At 40.7% G+C, this 19214-nt stretch overlaps 1 long non-coding RNA gene across 1 annotated transcript; it reads right to left on the reverse strand.

The window, feature by feature from the left end:
• Positions 1-10387: 10387 nt before the first annotated feature.
• Positions 10388-12094, reverse strand: LOC112431927 (uncharacterized). The gene is made up of 4 exons (XR_013096373.1): positions 11759-12094; positions 11566-11673; positions 11315-11488; positions 10388-10711 (listed from the first exon to the last, which is right to left on the reverse strand). It is a non-coding gene; the product is annotated as an uncharacterized LOC112431927 (long non-coding RNA).
• Positions 12095-19214: the final 7120 nt, after the last annotated feature.

Below are 19214 nucleotides of genomic sequence, written 5' to 3' on the forward strand. Positions count from 1 at the left end.
TTTTCAGCTTTATTGGACAGAGCAGTGAAGATAAGTGACAGCAAAGCAGAGAGAAAGGGGGCGTGGCCCGGGTCAAAGCCAGGCCAGCTGCTCTCCACCTCGTGGTCACCTGCTCATCCTAGTGAGCTCCACCAGCAGCCCTTTCACACACTTTACACTGTCAAACACTGTGTGTGGACCTCAGCTAACAACAGGCTACATTTAAGTCTGGACTACATGCTTTTATATTGTTTTTATTCCATCAGCAGCTCAACATCATGAGCAGCTTTGACATAAAGACATCAAACTCAAGCTGACTTTAAACTACTTTTAATACAGGGGCTCAAAAACAACAACATCTTTATTATATATCAGGACACAAAGTCATTTCATCTCAAAGGGAAACAGCTTTATTTGGAATAACCAGCACTATCAACTGGTTTGGGATCTCCACCAGTTTCATGTCTTTGCAGCTTCTCCAACAAAGTTCCTGTAAAATCAGCATGTTTGTCTTTATTGGTTTGATAGTGATTGATTATTCAGTCCCAATCTGCTGTCATCTAAAGAACAAAATGATGTTTCTATGAGTCACAAAGCTCCAGATGTTGTCGGCTTCACAAAGAAAACAAAGAACTTAAACACAAAGTGTTTGGAGCCAAAATGTTCCCAAGCTGCTCTTTTTGAAATGGCAGAGGTACAGTGGTGTCTAACAGCACACTGTGGAAGGCAAACATGTTATTGTTGGATGAAACTTCATGAATCCTTTGTAGATTTGAGCTGTTGGAGCCTTTCTTTTCTCTTCAGGTGTACAGATGCTGAGGAGGCAGGTGAAGCAGGTGGAGCTGTTGTGATGCTGGCAGAGGGTGTGTCTTAGTAACTCTGTGAGGCAGAACTGGATCCAACATTGTGGATGTGTTGATGTTGGAGCCATTAAGAGTCTCTGGCCACACTGTAGGATTTCCCTTTGATCCACTGTGGGGGCATTTTGGAGTCTGTCAGTGAAACTCTTCATGTTTGTGTTTGACTCCAGTTTATAGAAACAGAGAAATGTGTCATGCTTTTGTTCGGCCTCCACAAATACACACATTTGTTCATTGGTTGGACTTTTTGGAAGGAGACACATTGAAAACCATGTTAATAAGATCTTGTTGTTTCCTGTGGATCCGACACAGAGAGTGGACTTCAGACAGAAAGCGTGGAAGAGATTTTAGAGGCCGTGTGTGGCAACAGGAAGTTTCTGTGTGTTTGCTGATCTTACATGTGGAAAACAACACGTGATGTTTGTGAAGTTCTACAATGATCATTGTTCTCACAGCATTTTGAGTGGGAACAGTTCAAACTGGGAGTAGTGGGAGTTATTTACTGATTGAAACAAGCTGAATGTTTCTGTGACGATGAAGATCAGCAGCTCAGCTGATCAATGAACTGACATCTATCAGTCGTTTCATGAGATGAAGTCATCAGCAGACATTTGTTCTGACTGTGTGATGAATGTCAGAACGTCAGGGCTCTGCTTTAGTCACTGCTTGATGATCATTGGCTCATTGTTGAATCCAGGGCCCAGTCTGACCTCTGACCTTTGCTGCAGGTCTTCTGTGTTATCTCCACTTTCATGTCTGATCTTCTACTTGTAGTCCTGTGTCTACATATACAGTGGCTTTCAAAAGTATTCGGCCCCCTTGAACTTTCCCACATTTTGTCACATTACAGCCACAAACATGAATCAATGTTATTGGACTTCCAGGTGAAAGACCAACACAAAGTGGTGCACACGTGAGAAGTGGAACCAAAATCATACATGATTCCAAACATTTTTTACAAATAAATAACTGCAAAGTGGGGTGTGCGTAATTATTCAGCCCCCTGAGTCAACACTTTGTAGAACCACCTTTTGCTGCAGTTCCAGCTGCCAGTCTTTTAGGGTCTGTCTCTGCCAGCTTTGCACATCTACAGACTGAAATCTTTGCCCATTCTTCTTTGCAAAACAGCTCCAGCTCAGTCAGATTAGATGGACAGCGTTTGTGAACAGCAGAAATTGAAATTGAAATTGCAGTGAAGTCAGCTAGAAACTTACAGTGACGTGGACATCATGCAAAGACTGCCAGACTCTGTAATACTGCAAATGATCAGTGACTCAGGTTAACACTAAACTTTAAACGGCACCTCTGTGTCTCTGTGTGCTGAACATCTAGGATTGAGTCAGGCTGCATCAGCTGAAGCTGTTATTTGTATATATCAGTATTTTTTTATTCAGGTGTGGGGAAAATACGTAAGACTGCAGTGAAGCGATGCACCAGATGAATCCCTGGCCAAAGGTATCGTACTCAAATCAGACTACTGATCCAGCCACATCAGCCTTTTGTGAGGTCTGTTTAAAGTAGACTAAAAGTGAACTGCAGGTTCCTGAGAGGTGGACTGTGAGCACAGAAACACATGTTCATACATACAGCTGCAGCAAACTTACATTAATTTTAAATAGATTTGTTACTCTGATGTCTGTCTCTGTGTTAGTCCTCTGACAGACTGGTGACCTGTCCAGGTGTGCTCTACCTACTACTGGGACAGGTTCCAGCCTCTGTAATAGAAATGTTCTGTTATTCTCATTTAAAGTGTTTAAGTGCTTATGCATATGCTTAGTTGTGACACTGTTACTGTTCAGTGAAAGTTGCTAAAACTAGATGAACTTACTTCAGCAGTTTGGGAAAACAACTCCCTTTACAGGTGCTGATAAGGCCAAGGGCACAAAACAGCACAACCATTGATGCGTTAGGTTTCATAGCGAGACACGTGAAGTGTGGTAGGATCAGTTTGTAACTTCCTCCCTCTTCCTTGGAAGGCGTAAAGGAGGAGGAGCACGACCTCTGTGGCAGCGCTGACATGACTGAACTGTGATGTTTGATGTGTGTTGGCGCAGTAATAAATAGCTTGATCACAGCTCTTTCTGTGTTGCAGACTTTATTTAAAAAATTCCACGAAACCCCCCCCACTGTGAACCTGAATTGAATATTCAGAAGACATTTGTTTAAATAGTTCTACAAATCTGAGCTGTTGGTGTGTCCTTGGATTGTGTGGTAATAATATTAGAGCCTGCAATCTTTCTTACTGGATCTCTACTATGAGTCATGTTACCTGAGATTAGTTCTATGTTTACCTGTCAGCCTGGACGAATGTGCTGTGTGAAGAATGTAAATGACATCAGATCTGAACTGCTTACATCTAAGGAGCCTGTTCATATTTAATTGTAATATGAACCAATGATTTTCTGATTGATTGCTGATATATACAGTGGGGCAAAAAAGTATTTAGTCAGCCACCGATTGTCATCATTTTAGGTGGGGGAACTTGCACAGAGGTCAGTAATTTGCACCAGAGGTACACGTCAACTGTGAGAGACAGAATGTGAAAAAAAAAAAAATCCATGAATCCACATGGTAGGATTTGTAAAGAATTTATTGGTAAATCAGGGTGGAAAATAAGTATTTGGTCAATAACAAAAATACAACTCAATACTTTGTAACATAACCTTTGTTGGCAATAACAGAGGTCAAACGTTTACTATAGGTCTTTACCAGGTTTGCACACACAGTAGCTGGTATTTTGGCCCATTCCTCCATGCAGATCTTCTCGAGAGCAGTGATGTTTTGGGGCTGTCGCCGAGCAACACGGACTTTCAACTCCCGCCACAGATTTTCTATGTGGTTGAGGTCTGGAGACTGGCTAGGCCACTCCAGGACTTTCAAATGCTTCTTACGGAGCCACTCCTTTGTTGCCCGGGTGGTGTGTTTTGGATCATTGTCATGTTGGAAGACCCAGCCTTGTTTCATCTTCAAAGTTCTCACTGATGGAAGGAGGTTTTGGCTCAAAATCTCACGATACATGGCCCCATTCATTCTGTCCTTAACACGGATCAGTCGTCCTGTCCCCTTGGCAGAAAAACAGCCCCATAGCATGATGTTTCCACCCCCATGCTTCACAGTAGGTATGGTGTTCTTGGGATGCAACTTAGTATTCTTCTTCCTCCAAACACGACGAGTTGAGTTTATACCAAAAAGTTCTACTTTGGTTTCATCTGACCACATGACATTCTCCCAATCCTCTGCTGTATCATCCATGTGCTCTCTGGCAAACTTCAGACGGGCCTGGACATGCACTGGCTTCAGCAGCGGAACACGTCTGGCACTGCGGGATTTGATTCCCTGCCGTTGTAGTGTGTTACTGATGGTGACCTTTGTTACTTTGGTCCCAGCTCTCTGCAGGTCATTCACCAGGTCCCCCCGTGTGGTTCTGGGATCTTTGCTCACCGTTCTCATGATCATTTTGACCCCACGGGATGAGATCTTGCGTGGAGCCCCAGATCGTGGGAGATTATCAGTGGTCTTGTATGTCTTCCATTTTCTGATGATTGCTCCCACAGTTGATTTTTTCACACCAAGCTGCTTGCCTATTGTAGATTCACTCTTCCCAGTCTGGTGCAGGTCTACAATACTTTTCCTGGTGTCCTTCGAGAGCTCTTTGGTCTTGGCCATGGCGGAGTTTGGAGTCTGACTGTTTGAGGCTGTGGACAGGTGTCTTTTATACAGATGATGAGTTCAAACAGGTGCCATTCATACAGGTAACGAGTGGGGGACAGAAAAGCGTCTTACAGAAGATGTTACAGGTCTGTGAGAGCCAGAGATTTTCCATGTTTGAGGTGACCAAATACTTATTTTCCACCCTAATTTACGGATAAATTCTTTACAAATCCTACCATGTGGATTCATGGATTTTTTTTTCACATTCTGTCTCTCACAGTTGAAGTGTACCTCTGGTGCAAATTACTGACCTCTGTCATCATTTTAAGTGGGGGAACTTGCACAATCGGTGGCTGACTAAATACTTTTTTGCCCAACTGTATGTATGTATGTATGTATGTATGTGTATATATATATATATATATATATATATATATATATATATATATATATATATATATATATATATATATATATATATATATATATATATTTTTTTTTTTTTTTTTTTTTTTTTTTTTTTTTTTTTTTTTTTACATACATAGTTTTTTGTTGCCTTATGGTTCCAAGTGCTGTCACCAATCTTTGCATTTTGCTATTATCTCATGACACTTGTTTAATCAGCTACCATCTCTCCTGTGGACTTTTTAATGTCTACAGTCTCAGACCAACACAGCCCTGCCCTTCCCATATTAGATTCTTGATGAATGTGTGTTGTTGTTATTCAGCCTGGTTCAATGTGCCCCTTTTTAACTTTGAGCACCCGCCCCTTTAAACCTCTCTGCACAGCCCTGCACTGAACTCACTATCTTCTCCCTCTAACAGCCTCCACATGTTCTCACTGTAATTTCCCCTCATGAATGAATTTATGCTGCACTAATGTGAATGTTTGCAGGGAAATCAAACGCATATCACACGCAGTACTCGAGCTGACTTACCTTTGTTTGAATGACGACTTGTACGCGCTGACTCCACAGATAAGGTACGAAAATATATCAGGCTACGTCTTCAGGGTTTCTACTCCACGGCCGTATTTCATACGGGTCCACATTTCCACTGCACGCTATTTTCTGCAAGTACCGCCGCTTCGCCTCTGGACGCAATCGGTCTCTATACAGTCCGTTCTCTTTTGAGCTGCTTTTAAGCATCTTGTAATCGTCGTTCCAACACAGTGTGTTTGTTTTGATTCGTAGACCTCGAAAATGGTGCCGCGCTCCCACAATGCATTGCGGCGTGACGTCAACTCCAAAGCCCTATAGAACATGTTCTTTTTCATTGTCAAAATTATCAGGAATAAAGAAGAAAACTGATTCATAACCTGTGGAACCTGCCAAAAAACAAGTTTTACTGCAAAGGATTTCTAGATGTGAAGGTTTTGTGGCTTTTTTCAGTTTCTAAAACAAACTCATTTGTACAGAAGGATATGAGGATGTATATGTCCGGTGGTGGGTTTTTTTCTTCTTGATTTAATGTATTCATTTATCTCTTCACTTCATTTTTCTTTATGTTGTTTTTTTTTTTTTGATTTGGCATGAGCGATTTCCGGTCCTCACTCCAAGCCAGTTGGTGGCGGTAATGCACCACATGTTCTATCACAGCTGCGTCCGAGAGGACAGGAAACGTCTGTATGCGTCTGCAAACCAGGTAACTACACTCAGCTGAGCCTCTCTGCTAGTCGTTATTAGTTGGGGGGTTTTTGTGTCACTTTCTCTCGGCTTGATAAAGGGCTGTATAGAAATCTCTGGTACGTAACACGTAACGTCATTTTTAGGGAGCGTCGCAGAGAAGTGAGGCTGTTTCTTTGTTTTTGTCGAGTTTTGATTGAAGACATGTTTCCAGTCCGTTTTTTACTCGTTTGTTTTTTCATTAATAACTTTACATTATCACAGAGAACAAGAAGGCGCTTTGTTTGTCACATTCACCTTATGTCTGTGAAGGTTCTCAGTCATCCAGGTCATCGTAGTCAAAGGAGCTTGCAAAGAAAAGCGTCTGGACTTCTTTAAGTTACTTGAAGACGTTTCACCTCTCATCCGAGAAGCTTCTTCAGTTCTAAGGTCAAATGGTGGAGAGTCCCAGATATAAACCTAGTGGGAGTATCCCCCCACAGAGGGACAAAAGGACCCCCTGATGATCCTCTAATCACCTGAGCCAAGGTTTGAAACTGGGTGTGGGTCCCAATCAGCCAGAGTTTCGGGTGAGTTCATTGTGAAACCTGGCCCCACCTTATCATGCGAATTCCTGAGGTCAGATGGCCCAGGATGTGAGTGGGCGTTAAGGCGTCTGGGAAGGGATCTCAAAACTGGATTATAGATGGCAGAGAGTTGGTGTCGTAAACCCCGCCTCTGTTCAAAGATGGTCGCTCACAGTGGACATAGATGCTTCTTTCACTCCTCTTTCAAACCATCTGTCCTCTCTGCCCAAAATGTGAACATTAGCATCCTCGAAAGAGTGTCCTTTATCCTTAAGATGCAGATGGACTGCTGAGTCTTGTCCTGTGGAGGTGGCTCTTCTATGTTGTGCCATGTGCTTGTGAAGTGGCAGCCACTTGGCAGCCACAGTGATAAATGGCTGAGATGGCTGCAGCTGTACGTGTGAGGTACCTACATGTTTCAAGATGAATTTGCAGAGATGTCATGTTTGGTGCTTACAGACATCACACTGCATTTTGTGATTTCGTAGCTATTGTTGTGATATTTCGGAGCTTCCCATGATCACCGTGACAGTCATTCATTTTAACATAACCTTTCTATTCCTTTCAGGGATCCTCATTTTTTTGGTGAGGAAGATCAGCAGCTGTGTCGACAGGCAACAGGTAACGGCATGCTTTTCTGTTAGTACTGTAGACCTTGGTCTGGTGCTCTTTTTTAGTTTAACACAGTATTTTCATTTGCCGAAGTGTAAAAAGCTTGTTCCAGGAGAAACAAACTTTAGTGAGTTCTGCAAAATGATTCCCACCATTGCACACTCTGTCAGCCTCCAGTGTGCCCTTTTTTTGTCCTTTAACTGAAGAAAGTCGGTAGTCAGAACATATGAGATAAGTGAGATCCTCATTTTGCCTGCTTATTTCAAGATACAACATTTTCACAAACTGCTGTAGGATAACCTTGCTATTTGTCTTTTCCAACACTTCTACATTCATCCATATTTCCTTGTCTGCTTCTTTCCAGGTGAAAAGTACCTGAAATGGGTGAAAGATTTTGTTTCCAAAAACAAAAGCATGTGCGTTCACCTGAAGAAGCCAAGTGGTGCTGACCTGTGGATAGAAGAGCTTGAGAACACCAAATACAACGGGGATGATGATGAAGTTAACGCCTGGGGAAAATTCTACCTTCCCGAGATTGTAAAAATGCAGGTTATTGGTGTGGTAAAGGGCACCTCATGTCCATGTGACGAGCTTGTGCTGATGACGCGTGAGGACAAAAAGGTGTACGGCTATGACGGAGAGGAGCTGCATCTGGTGGCTTCCAGTTTTCTGGAACTATGTGACAAAACGATAGAGTATCCAGCATCCAAGCGCTACTACAATGGAGAGGCCTTCAAAGATATGGTGAGAAGTTAGACTGCTAAGAATAAGACTGGGGATGCCTAGTGTTAGAGATCAATCACCTGAGCTTTTCTTTGTATTGTTGTGTGTTCTGTTTAGACTGAGGAGGACTGGAAAAAAGTTAAGATGAGTGATGTGGGGAGGAAACTGCAGGAAGAACATAAAAAGCTGGTAAATGAAACCCAGTCAGCGTTCGTCAGCCTAATATCATAGGTGGGTATTGGAGCTGAGTATCATCACTGATTTCTAGAACCTGTTCAATTCCAATTCACAAGGTCCCAATTAGATTCCATTTAATTCTTACTCAGAGAGTCAGAAACATTATAATTCTGATCATTTATCAGTACTGACACTTGTGAAACTTCATCAGAGGTGTGAGAATCACAGCAGATGCTTTTGTGTCAAAGTAACTGAGGATAAAACACAAAACCATGAAGCAGATTTTCCTGGCCTAGCTTTTTACAGTAGATAACCTTAAAAATATTATTCTGCAGTAGAACAAAAGCAGACGAGAACCACGACTCAACAAATGTACATTGGCTGATGCTGCTGAAGTGATTCAGAGGTTTTAATAAGAGGTTTTAATAGAGACACAGCAGAGCATTTTGCAGTTTCACTTAATTTGAAAAAATAAATAAATAAAATTTGGTATTGAACAGCAGAAATGAGGCTGTCTTGTCGGAAGTCATTAAAAAAAAATGGCTGTAAACAACGGTAGACTGCTTCATAACAAGCAAGCGAATAATGCCAAAAACAGAGATTTGAGATGGGAAACGGTGTTCTTAAAGTACACTGAGAGAGGCAGAGAGCTGTGCTGTGTTGTTTTTCTGTGTGTGTTTTAATGGTGGTGGAAGCAAACCAGCAAAAGTAAGAGGGAATTCATGACAATGTTTATGTCAAGCGAAATGTGTCTTCTTTTGCTGCTGGTTTGGTTAGAGAGAGACAAAACGTGCAGCTTCAGGATCTGAGCAGCTTTCAGCACCAACGGCATCACAGCTCAGACTTGGATTCAGGATTAAGCCCTTTATGTTTGACTGTAGTGATTGTAGCTCTGTCCTTGTTATTAATCGCTTTAGTCAAACACAGCTATTGTTTGCTGGGATGTGTATATCCTTGACAGTTTGTATCTCAGAGTTATCAAAGACACTGTGGATAATCATCAAGAGATTGTTGTTCTCTTAATAATGACCTATTTGATTGTTTGTTTTTTCTTCTTCTTACAGATTCTGGTATTTGGCCAAAAGAGAGCTTCACAATTCTTGGCTTCACCTGTGGTAGAAAAATGACTAAAGTTATGCAACACTCTCTAAAATTAAAGCTATGCAACGCTTTAACATGAATGGCGAAGGAGTGCATCTCTTTCACTGTCTCTTCCTGTCCTCTTCTCAGTCTTTGTTGTGGCACCTCTGCTATGTGTTATAGAAAGCACTTGGAATCATGTTCAATACAAAAACACCAAACTCGTGGGATTGCCCTAGCAAGCAGTTGGTAAAAACTAATTAAAACTGATATATATCAGCTTCACTTTCTAGCTGCAAAAGCACGTTTCTGCAAAAGCATGCAGTTTCCTGTCAGCACTTTTTGGCACAGAGTGTACTCAGAGTTAGGCCTTTCTTATATAAAGCAATATAATCAGCATATAAACATTTAAGATGATAAATTTAAAGCTCAACAGTAACTGCTATAAATATTATAACTACACATGTAGTGCTTTTGCTTAAGTAAATTATATTTGGGATCATAATAAGAAAACATGTGTTTTTATTTTCTGTGTACCCTGGGTACAGACCAGTATAAACATGGGATTCTTCCCAATAAATGCTGTCTGATAATGCTTCACATTGCATTAAACACTAGATATGTAAGCAAACAAACAAAAACCCATAGAAGCCAGTTTTAATTATTAAATGTGACAATTACATGGAGATGGAAAGTAAACATGCTTATACACGTCTCTGTGATTACAGAAAATCCACACAGATGCTGTCAGAGCAGAGAATCTTTGATTTATCAGAATGATGAATGCAAATGATTTCATGAAATCTCACTCTTGTTCTGGGTTGTAAAATTCACCTGTCCAGTTAAACCGAATCCTTTGCAACACGGTTCTAAGAACCCTACCAACCTCATCCTCAGCTCTCTGCCTGTTATCCTTTTCAGCTGAGTATTCATCCACATGCGTTTCAACTTCTCTCTCATTTTCAAGCAAATTGCTCAGGCTCTCAGCTTCAGCACAGTTACCATATGGCCACTCTCTGAGGTCTTCTGTGTTCAAGCCAAACAAATTCTTACATGATCTGCAAGGCTTCATTCTGGCACCATCACGGAGACAAAAAGCCTCCCACCTGATATTTCCAGGTACTTCAATTGTTCCATCAAAGTAATCTTTCTGGACTGTGTTTGGATAATAGGTCATCACCGCACCAGATACATATTTATGCCATTTGCTAAGACAGGAGGCAGCAATCATAATTTTCCCAGCGTTAGGACCTTTGGTGGACATGGAGACTCCGCAGTACCTTTCTGATTTGTTGGTTTGGGATTTTTGAGAAATGCAGATGGTGGACGAGACGAAAGCTGTTTTTTTATTATTCTCTTCTAAGTCCAAGTCTGTGAGGAGATCTTGCAGACTCTGCTTTATTTGCTCTTCATTCTCTGAGTTATTTTGCAGGACGATCTGAAAACAGTTACAGATCTGGTCAAAGTGTTGCACCTGATTATATAGTTGTTTTTCATAGAAAGTTGATCAACATGTTTGTTTCGCTGCTTGACTTGTTTAACTATGCAGGACCATTGGATGCTTTTGGTTTAGACATTTTAAGATAGGGGGTGAAACAAGTCACAAAAATCTATTTAATTTTAAATCAATAAGCAAAAATCCATCTTTGTTCTCACTAATTTATAATTAAATTTGCTAATTGACCTTTTTTTTTCTATTTTGCTATGCCGGGCTGTCAAAACACGCTGAATTTAGAGTCTTTGAGCTTAACAGATCCAGCAGCTACACAGTGACAGCATCATATACGCCTTGAAGACTGTAAGCATCTCCAATAATGAGTCTGTTAGACATTATTTAGAACTAACAAATTCTGAAGCAAGTCTCCAGCTCTCCTGCAGTCTCTGTGTTTGGTGGAGAAGTATAGCTAGAAGCATATGTTGAAGTATAAGGTACAGTATGGATTTTCTTTGGATTTCTCAGTAAAAAAGCACTTTGCATTATACTTTCCTAAAAACTGGAAGTTTGTCAGATTGACTGAAAATGTGAGAAGAGTTATCTTACCATGTCGAGCACACAGGAGAAGGGACTTCGCCTGGGAAGCTGAGTCGAATACAACTTTAAAGGCCTGGGATATCTTCTCATTAAAGAACCCAAAACAAAAGGATTAGGGAAGATTTCTTCTGGAGAAAAGGGGATGTTGTTGATTTTGCCCAGAAACAACATGCTGTGAAGGATCTGTTGAGTGAAAACATATTTGCTTATTGTTAGTAGTGATAAACAGGACTGTCTTAAAAGTGTCAAAGGTAACACACCTCATCCACCAAGTGTTGACTTCCCGGAGTCATGTAAGAGCCCCGAACCATCCTCTTGGTAATCTTGTAGGCATTAGTTTTGAACCTCCTTTGAGAAATTGTTGTCTTCTAAAATGATAATGATCGAGCAGTTAGGGATTTAAAGACACAGGAGATCTGATAACTTTGGCTACAGCAGAGTCTGCAGACATACCTATTTTGCTCTTGGTCGGCCTATTTTAAACATGAGAGACAACATAGTTAGTGAAATGTTGATAACATACAATGACTATCATTGGTGGCTGAAAAGATGCCAGGTAACAAGTGAAAAGCTGCTACTTACCATCGCCACAGTCTAAGAATGAAACAGGAAACACTGAGCGAGTTGCCTCCATCTTAAAGCTGTTGATCATGTGATTTAAAGGAAAGCCACACCCAGCTCTTTCCTGGAATTTTACTCGACTGTAGAAAACTGCTCCATTTGCCCCGCCCACCCATGATCTTTAATATCTACCAAAAACAACCTTTGGTTGTCAGTAACCAGTCGATCGTTTTCGCGATTAAAAAATGACTTTGTGCGGCGGCGTTCCCACCACGAGCAGAACTCCGGCTCAAAAACCGCTGTTTTTGAACACTTTTATTTACTTAAGCATTTTAATGGGCTTACTTTGAAACAAAGTGCGATTGAATGATTATTGTTATGTGTTGCCTTGAATTCGGCTATGCTGTCTGTTAGACAGCTGTTTTCCTTTATTGTTGTTTTTGTATTGTTTGTAGCGAACGCTACTGGAATGTATAGATTAAGCTACGTAGCCAAGATAATTAATAATTTAACTGTTGTACATTGGTTGATGATGATTTGCATTGTTACATAGGCTTGCAGAAAAATATATTTGTTTACCGATAAACTGAATCGAACTTGATGTGCTAATGGACGTTTTTCTGACCTACAGGTCAGGTTTTGTTCCCTCCCTTTGAATTAATCTTCTTCATATTGAAGTGGCGAGCCGGTAGGACCATTCTTTGTTTCCCCTCTTTCCCCCACTTAGCCGTCTTTGGATTACGGACATATTTCCCCATTTGTATGAAGCTGGACTCTAAGGAGGAATACCTTAAAAGTGAACTTTAAAAAGAAGAGGACCAAAAAGGACTTTTGCACAGAAAGATCACAGCATTGATTTATTATTTAATTGTGGGCATTTATGTTGTGTGTTGTGTTAATTATTTTGTTCCATTTCCCCTTTCCTCCATTTATTCAATATATTTTTGGTACAAGATATTGCAGTCTTTGGTCTCATCATTCACACCATCTAGGCTCCATAAAGAACTATTTCTTCTGCGCGTCAGTCAGTAAACTCATCCATTGAAATAAACTAGTCCTTAAATAACTTTGAGTTACACAGTGGCAAATGTAATAGAGAAAGACACAGGGCCACCTGAAATCTGTCGTCCTATCTGATTCAAAACCAACATGTAGGAGAATCTGGAATCTTTGATTTTGAGTTAAAAATAAAATATGGGTAAAATGCAGAAATGTTTTTACTAACATGTACTAACAGAGACTTGGAGGAGAGAGACCTAATGTTTAATAATCCACATTTCACTGTTTTACTCTTTGGTTCAGATGTGGATACTGTATTGTTCTTTCTTTGTGATTGTTTATGTTTAAGTTGTTTGTTGCTGGTTTTTAGTTTTTTGTCTGTTTGGGAGCTGACACAGTCTCTATGGAGATGGGTTTTTGGGGGGTAGCAGGAGGAGAGAAGCTGCAGAGAGGCGTGTAAGACTGCAACTCTGCTTCCTGGTCCCAACTCTGGATAGTCATATTTTGGGGGGTTTAATAAACTACTACTGCATGATGTAAAGCTGAAGTATGACACAGCTTTATGAACCTCCTGTTATCCTGGTAGACGAGTACAGCAATAAATCTTTTACTTGAACATCTTCTGGCTCCAATAAGCTTTGAAATGTGACCATGAAGTTAGAGACACACTGACTGAAACCCACAGCTGTGACTGTGGATCACATCCACACACAGTGTAGCTGCTGTCTCTGTGTGAGGTCTGTGTATATATGTACATATTTATGCTTATATTCATATTCTCTTATTCCCCTTTATTTGATATCCTAATTCTGTGCTGTGTAAAAGTTTGTCGGTGTTCTGCTGCTACAAACTGGATTTCCTGGAGGATAAACATGAGGGATTCATAAAGTTCTATCTCTCTGTTAAAATCCCCCAAAATAAATGAAATGTGAATTTCAGGCAGACGTGTTTTTAAAAGAGTCTCTTTAATGGAAAAATGTGTTTTTAAAACCAGCCAATAGGAGCGTCTGTGGATATCAGCTGAGGCTGAACTCAGGAACACCATCACATATAAATACACAGAATTAAATCACTAGATAAAAGACGTCATTAAATAAGGATCGAATCAACATGTCAGAGGTCAAAGGTCAGTCAGAAGAGGTGTGGTTAAACACTGGCAGTGCAGTGACCTAATGCAGTTTGGTTACCGCCACGGGAAAAGCCCTATGAGGTGCCGTAAGGGACATTATTACTGAAACGCTCTCACACACACTACTGAAACGCTCTCACACACACTACTGAAACGCTCTCACACACACTACTGAAATGCTCTCACACACACTACTGAAACGCTCTCACACACACTACTGAAACGCTCTCACACACACTACTGAAACGCTCTCACACACACTACTGAAACGCTCTCACACACACTACTGAAACGCTCTCACACACACTACTGAAACACTCTCACACACACTACTGAAACGCTCTCACACACACTACTGAAACGCTCTCACACACACTACTGAAATTTTACCTCTCACACACACTACTGAAATGCTCTCACACACACTACTGAAACGCTCTCACACACACTACTGAAACACTCTCACACACACTACTGAAACGCTCTCACACACACTACTGAAATTTTACCTCTCACACACACTACTGAAACGCTCTCACACACACTACTGAAATGCTCTCACACACACTACTGAAACGCTCTCACACACACTACTGAAACGCTCTCACACACACTACTGAAATTTTACCTCTCACACACACTACTGAAACGCTCTCACACACACAACTGAAACGCTCTCACACACACTACTGAAACGCTCTCACACACACTACTGAAACGCTCTCACACACACTACTGAAATTTTACCTCTCACACACACTACTGAAACGCTCTCACACACACTACTGAAACGCTCTCACACACACTACTGAAACGCTCTCACACACACTACTGAAATGCTCTCACACACACTACTGAAACGCTCTCACACACACTACTGAAATGCTCTCACACACACTACTGAAATGCTCTCACACACACTACTGAAATGCTCTCACACACACTACTGAAATGCTCTCACACACACTACTGAAATGCTCTCACACACACTACTGAAACGCTCTCACACACACTACTGAAACGCTCTCACACACACTACTGAAATTTTACCTCTCACACACACTACTGAAACGCTCTCACACACACTACTGAAATGCTCTCACACACACTACTGAAACGCTCTCACACACACTACTGAAATTTTACCTCTCACACACACTACTGAAATGCTCTCACACACACTACTGAAATTTTACCTCTCACACACACTACTGAAATGCTCTCACACACACTACTGAAATTTTACCTCTCACACACACTACTGAAATGCTCTCACACACACTACTGAAATGCTCTCACACACACTACTGAAATGCTCTCACACACACTACTGAAACGCTCTCACACACACTACTGAAACGCTCTCACACACACTACTGAAACGCTCTCACACACACTACTGAAATTTTACCTCTCACACACACTACTGAAATTTTACCTCTCACACACACTACTGAAACGCTCTCACACACACTACTGAAATTTTACCTCTCACACACACTACTGAAATTTTACCTCTCACACACACTACTGAAACGCTCTCACACACACTACTGAAATTTTACCTCTCACACACACTACTGAAATGCTCTCACACACACTACTGAAACGCTCTCACACACACTACTGAAATTTTACCTCTCACACACACTACTGAAATGCTCTCACACACACTACTGAAATTTTACCTCTCACACACACTACTGAAATGCTCTCACACACACTACTGAAATGCTCTCACACACACTACTGAAACGCTCTCACACACACTACTGAAATGCTCTCACACACACTACTGAAACGCTCTCACACACACTACTGAAATGCTCTCACACACACTACTGAAATGCTCTCACACACACTACTGAAACGCTCTCACACACACTACTGAAATGCTCTCACACACACTACTGAAACGCTCTCACACACACTACTGAAACGCTCTCACACACACTACTGAAATTTTACCTCTCACACACACTACTGAAATGCTCTCACACACACTACTGAAATGCTCTCACACACACTACTGAAACGCTCTCACACACACTACTGAAATTTTACCTCTCACACACACTACTGAAATGCTCTCACACACACTACTGAAATGCTCTCACACACACTACTGAAACGCTCTCACACACACTACTGAAACGCTCTCACACACACTACTGAAATTTTACCTCTCACACACACTACTGAAATGCTCTCACACACACTACTGAAATGCTCTCACACACACTACTGAAACGCTCTCACACACACTACTGAAATTTTACCTCTCACACACACTACTGAAATGCTCTCACACACACTACTGAAATGCTCTCACACACACTACTGAAATGCTCTCACACACACTACTGAAACGCTCTCACACACACTACTGAAACGCTCTCACACACACTACTGAAACGCTCTCACACACACTACTGAAACGCTCTCACACACACAACTGAAACGCTCTCACACACACTACTGAAACGCTCTCACACACACTACTGAAATTTTACCTCTCACACACACTACTGAAATGCTCTCACACACACTACTGAAACGCTCTCACACACACTACTGAAATGCTCTCACACACACTACTGAAATTTTACCTCTCACACACACTACTGAAACGCTCTCACACACACTACTGAAATGCTCTCACACACACTACTGAAACGCTCTCACACACACAACTGAAACGCTCTCACACACACTACTGAAATTTTACCTCTCACACACACAACTGAAACGCTCTCACACAAACTACTGAAACGCTCTCACACACACTACTGAATCGCTCTCACACACACAACTGAAACGCTCTCACACACACTAATGAAAACCAAGAGGATTTCAATTGAACAGGAAGGCATTTTAGCTGCACAGGAAGGTGAGGAAAAACAAATAACACATTAATGCACAGCTAACACCGCGGTGACGTCGACAACAGTCTGTTAGAGGTATAATTGAAAAATATTTTGCCTTCATCAGTGACTATCCAAACATTGTTGTAGGGTAGCAGCCTATTGCAACAAGTCGGGGCATCCTGGCTATGCTAGCTGCCCGTATAATCTGGAAAGACTGTGTCTGACAGTACCTCATCTACAATGAAATTACATCAGATCCTTGTCATTTTTTACATACTTTCTTTGTTTTTTGAGGTGAGAACCAATGAAGAAGATGTTGAAAGATTTTTTACTTGTGCTCTGCAATGTATTGGGGCGCTCCAAAATGAAAATTCGGACAATATCAGACAAGAGCGGCTTTATAGAGAGCTAGATGATCATACACGAACTCTATCAGAATTTCTTGCTGCTGTATCTCGATATGATCCCAATAATAGGGTTGCCACCAACCTACTACAATCCTTGTATAGATGCTTTTGCAGCTTGCTACATGAATATGATGCTAGACAGAGATCTGCTTATGTGACCCACAGATTGTTACCCCCAACCACCTTGAGTGGTCATCCAGGTCGGCCACGATACACTATATCTGCTGAACAGATTTCTCACTTTGTTTCCATTGGTATGACATGGCAGAGAATTGCATCATGCTTTGGAATAAGTCGAAGAACCCTGTACAGACACAGACAAACTTTGGGAGTTGAGCCATTAAGCTATGTGGATATTTCAAATCAAGAACTGAATGGCCTTGTGACGGATATCCTACAGAACACTCCAAATGCAGGGGAAGTATACATTCTTGGAAGTCTGAGATCTCGTGGCTTAAGAGTTCAACGTTGGAGGGTCAGACAAAGTCTACAGGAAGTGGATCCTATTGGACGTGCATTTAGACGTCGTCATGCGATAAGGCGAAGGATCTATAGTGTTCAGGCCCCCAACCACTTATGGTAAGTTCACTGGTTTGAAACAAATGATCAGGCCTTGTGTTTAAAAGTATTAACACAATACATCAAAATTAATGGTCCTTCATTCAAAACATTACTGAAGTTAATCTATATGATCAGCATAAGATAATAATAATAAAAAAATAACAATAACCAAAAAAACTGAAATTGATATAAGTATGTTAAATATTTGGGGGATTCATAGTACATCAATTTAGATGTTGTCTAATGTATATACTGTTGAGTTGTTTAATCCTTTATTTTACATCACAATTTTAATCTCTAACATCAATTGTGCCAGGTAAACGTAGTGTGGAAAAAGACATTTTATGCCACTGTGTGTATGTGTGTGCACGTGTGTGTGTGTGTGTGTGTGAGAGACAGAGGTGTGCTGTTGTTGAAGTAAATGTACAAAATGAAACCTCTAGTTTTTGTTTAAGTACAGGGTCAGGAATTCACTACTAAATAATATGAACAAACATGTGGAACTGTAGTAATGCTTTCTGATCTCTCAACAGGCATTTTGATTGATTAGATGGCGCTTGGTCCTGCATGGCTGTGTTGATGGCTTCAGCCGAACTATCATATACTTACGTTGCTTATCCAATAACAGAGCCTCAAGTGTCTTGTCATTATTTTTGGAAGGAATACAAAACTTTGGTTTGCCCTTAAGGGTCAGGTGTGATCATGGTATGGAAAATATACAGGTTGCTCGTTTTATGTTACAGAGAAGAGGAGTAGGCAGTGTTATTACAGGTGTTTCAGTACATAACCAAAGAATTGAAAGACTGTGGGCAGAACTCAACAGAGTTGTATCAAGACACTTTATAAATATCTTTAACTTTATGGAAGAACAGGGTATGTTGGATTCACTGAATGAGCTACATCTTTTTTGTCTGCATTATGTTTATTTGCCAAGGATTGAAAGAGCATTAACAGAATTTGTCAATCAGTGGAACAACCATGGTCTCTCTACACAAGGAGGACAGACCCCTCTTCAGCTGTGGCATACAGGTGTCACAAACAATGTGGGAATCCTGTCGTTTATAAATGACATTTTTCATGTTGATAACTATTATGGCGTTGATGAAGAAGGGCCATTACCAGAACTTCAAACAAACAATAATGTCAATATTCCAGCTATTGACATCAACATAAATGAGACTGCAATGAACATAATTCAACAAGTGAATCCATTAGAAAATGATGGAAATCATGGAATAGATGTGTTTTCTTCACTTTTACACCTTCTACATTAAATAAAATATTTTGCAAAAAATAAAAAAAAGATATATAAAAAAAACATTTCAGAAAACATATGTGATCGAAACTAACATATTGAAACCATTTTCTTTAAAATGATAAAATGA

The sequence above is a fragment of the Maylandia zebra genome, unplaced genomic scaffold (assembly GCF_041146795.1).
Source record: "Maylandia zebra isolate NMK-2024a unplaced genomic scaffold, Mzebra_GT3a scaffold11, whole genome shotgun sequence".
Lineage (NCBI taxonomy): Eukaryota > Metazoa > Chordata > Actinopteri > Cichliformes > Cichlidae > Maylandia > Maylandia zebra.